Here is a 3,670-nt window from a genome sequence, read left to right as displayed (position 1 = left end):
ATTGCTTATAATCCATCCAGCCCATGGTGCTTTGTTGTATCAACTTCAGTTGACTAAGACAAATCCGTACATGGATATTATTTTTCTTCTGAGTTAAACCTTGAGCCTTTGACTCTAAGGTCATTCTTCAATGTACACCCCTCCTGCCAACTCTAGCATGTCACAATCCATTCTTTTTCACCCAGCCACCCCTTACTTGCCCAGATTACAACTGTTTTCAATTAATGTACAACCCAATGCTAATTAGTTTCTGCTTCTGTTGTTGTTATGGTTGTTGAGATATTTTTTTCCTTCTTTCTATTTTTAACACTTAAATTACAGTTGAATTGGTTATGGATGTCTCTGCTTGTAACTTCCAAACTACTTTAAAAAATAAACCAAGTTGCAGTTGTTTTAAGAAATGCAGCTGGATACTAACCTGGCAGGGGAGATACCATGATCAAGAAGGTGGTTTTCCCAGGGAGAGGCTTATCCATTGCACTCCGGATGTGCTGACCCCTGTGATTTCCCCAAATGCGGGAAACTCGACTGCATAATTTGTGGTAGTGGGGGACTGCATCCACTATCTCTCTTGATTTAAAAAAGAAAAGAAAAGAAAAGAAAAGAAATGCAGCTGGGCAGTGGTGGCACACACCTTTAATCCCAGCACTTGGAAGGCAGAGGCAGGTGGATTTCTGAGTTCGAGGCCAGCCTGGTCTACAGAGTGAGTTCCAGGATAGCCAGGGCTATAGAGAGAAACCCTGTCTCAAACTCAAAAAACTAAAAAAATAAAGAAAAAAAAAAAGAAAAAAAGAGATGCAGCTGTTCTCTGATACACTTCATAGGATATTAACTTCACTCTTTCAGTTAGGTTTTCATAAAATTTATTACCTTCATTTTAGTATTAGTTTTAGCTATCAATTCAATAGCCATAAAGTCAAACTCTTTTCTGTTCACCAAGGTTGCAAATGTGCCTTGGAAAATGAATATTCTTTTAGCATCAACATAGATGTTGGGACTGAAGTTTCTCTTGATCTGAACTAACCCTAGAAATGCATCTTGGATTCCATATTCCATGACTTCTTTCTATGAACAGCGCACCCCTTTGAACCCACTGCAAAGAGTATCACAGGGTATACTGGATGTGAAAGCTTTCTCTGAAGGTCTTCAGTTTATGACCTATATGTCATCCTAGGCTTGACAACTATGTGGAAGTAAAAGATTATTCCATCTTTTCCTTCTACTGAGAACTCAAGATATACTAAAATGCATTTTAAATATGCAGGAAGCAGCCTCCTTTTCTTTTTCTAGTTGGGTAGGTAAAATTATGATGCTGTTGAAAGTTGTATCATGATACTTGCCTGTTTCCTGCTAAGTCCCCATGCCATCTCTTCTGGTGACCAGTTCACATTTCTTCGGTGTTTATCACATTAACATCCATTATTCTATACAGCTTGTTGCAAAGTTGCTCTTATTTCACACAATGCCAAATCTTCCCTAGTGAGTTTTCACATACATGCTCAATACATGTCACACACATGTCAGCTCCATTGACGGTTTACTGCTATTGAGCTTTGAGTGTGAGCATTGAGTTAGCCAAATGATCATATCTTGATTTTGCTCAATTTGCCTTGGGAACAAAAATAGTCAATTCACATTGCTACTCTCTGTTTTCCCATCATAAAACTTTTATAGACAAGAAGTAAATTAACTATATAAAATGATTAGCAGCAATGTCACAAAATGTAGGCGATAGTCATTTTCCTTGTCTCTTTTAAGTATAAAGAGGTTACACCATTTAAATGAGATCGTGTCTTACCCACATGCCCCCTCTTCAATGTCTTTGGATACGATTTATGGTTGTGTGTCCCATATCTTTTACTTTGTTTGTTTGAACATTAACTGGCAATTTAACTGCTGGATGTCTTCCTTATGTAAAATATGAGATAGAAAGAGCTCATACTAACTCAGAAATATAAAGATGGTAGCTTTCTTTCAAGGGCTTAGTGGGGAAAAAACATATATTGATTGTCTTGGATGGCAGAGGCTTAAGGAGGTTATGAGCTTTGAGATAGTAAGTTTCATGACCCAAAATTTTTATAGCAGGAACATCTAATCTTTTTAGACCAGGTAAGTGATGTTGTAATGAAGGCCTTTGGCTTAGGTTTCAGTGTATATTTTCTTAGTTTATTGTCATATGACCCCCCCCCCGTGCTACATGGACATCAGTGTGCTGCACATATACACTAGGAAATTACAACCTTCCTAACATTGCTACCCTCTAATAGAGTTACTCATGCTGTGATGACCAGCAATCATAAAATTATTTTGGTTACCATCTTATAACTACAACTTTGCTACTGTTATAAATCATAATCTAAATATTTTTGGTGATAGAGTTTTGCCAAAGGGGTTGCTACCAATAGGTTGAGAACCATTGTCTTACACTAACCGCACTGGGACACTTATGCTGAAAAAGTTCATACTGCATGTAGAATGTTCAACTTTAGAGAACTGGTTAAGTTATCCATAAATGGTATCAATTTTAATCTTATCTACTTAATCAACTTATTAAAGCACAACTCTCTGAAGACAGGAAATGAACAGTGAATATATTTTATTCAAAGTCTATATCAACCCATCAAAGTACAGCAACAAAAAGATTATTTTATACTTTCTTACTAAGGACACACTATGTAAATTCTTAGGTATTAAATAATAAAGTAGGTCACTTTCTGGGTTAAGATGCAAAGAAAATGAAAATAAATGGGAGAAGGCAAAAGTTTGGGGAAGAAACTCTCGAAGCCTTGATATGCTAAAGAGTATTTCAAATTAGAATTTATTTCTTGTCAAACATATTATGTAAAAATATGTAAACAGTTGGTTGAGCCAACCACCTCAACCAGAGATCACCAAAAGAATTCTAAAAGGTGAGCTATACACTGGATGAATGTATTTTTTTTCTAGAGATTTACATTTTTCTTATGATGGAAAAGAAAATTACTAGTAAAAAGAAAACCCTTCATGCTATTTATGAATAGTTTTGAAAACCATAAACATCAGTCTGCATTATCCCTCTGCAATGTGAGGCACAAATTTTCTTAGTCCTTTGTCATAGCAGAGTGCTGCTAGTCACCTGGTACCTGAGAAGTGATCAGCTCTGTTCTTTTAAAATCATCCTATGATAACATTAGAAAAACTTGTGTGGTATTCAAAAAGACAGAGCCGGAAACTAAGGTGGAAGTTGCAGTGGTAGAGAGATGGCCTGAACAGAATGTAAAGGCTCCTATCATCAGGGTCACCTAGTAGTGCTCTATGAGTCATGGTTTGCCATCAAAGTGGAAGTCCCTACCATGCCCCCCCCCAAAAAAAAAAAAAAAAAAAACAGTGACCACAAAGTTTCAGATAGACAATGGAACACCCCATGGTTAATAACTGAAATAAATCACCATTGAGGGTCTTCCTATGATTAGCCTGTACTACACTTAGTGAGATATTGATTGTTATGGCTCATGTGAGCACAATAAAGATGTTCAGAGAAGAATGACAAGTGAAATTTAGATTATTTCAGTACACTGTCAGAGGATGGAAGATCTTTCTACCAGGTTCCACAATCTCTTGGAACAGAGGATTTCAAATGACAACGGCATTTTACAAGGACCTCATGTGAGATCATTTAGGAAGGAAAAGG

The 3,670-nt window shown here is 36.7% G+C and overlaps 1 non-coding gene across 1 annotated transcript; it reads left to right on the top strand.

Annotated features, from left to right (window-relative positions):
* Window positions 1–410: 410 nt before the first annotated feature.
* Window positions 411–572, top strand: LOC115062683. Its single transcript, XR_003842616.1, has one exon. It is a non-coding gene; the product is annotated as a U1 spliceosomal RNA (small nuclear RNA).
* Window positions 573–3,670: the final 3,098 nt, after the last annotated feature.

This window comes from Mus pahari, chromosome 19, assembly GCF_900095145.1.
Source record: "Mus pahari chromosome 19, PAHARI_EIJ_v1.1, whole genome shotgun sequence".
Taxonomy (NCBI): Eukaryota; Metazoa; Chordata; class Mammalia; order Rodentia; family Muridae; genus Mus; species Mus pahari.
Note: the sequence above shows the minus strand (reverse complement) of the source record. Positions and strands in the feature narration are given on the sequence as shown.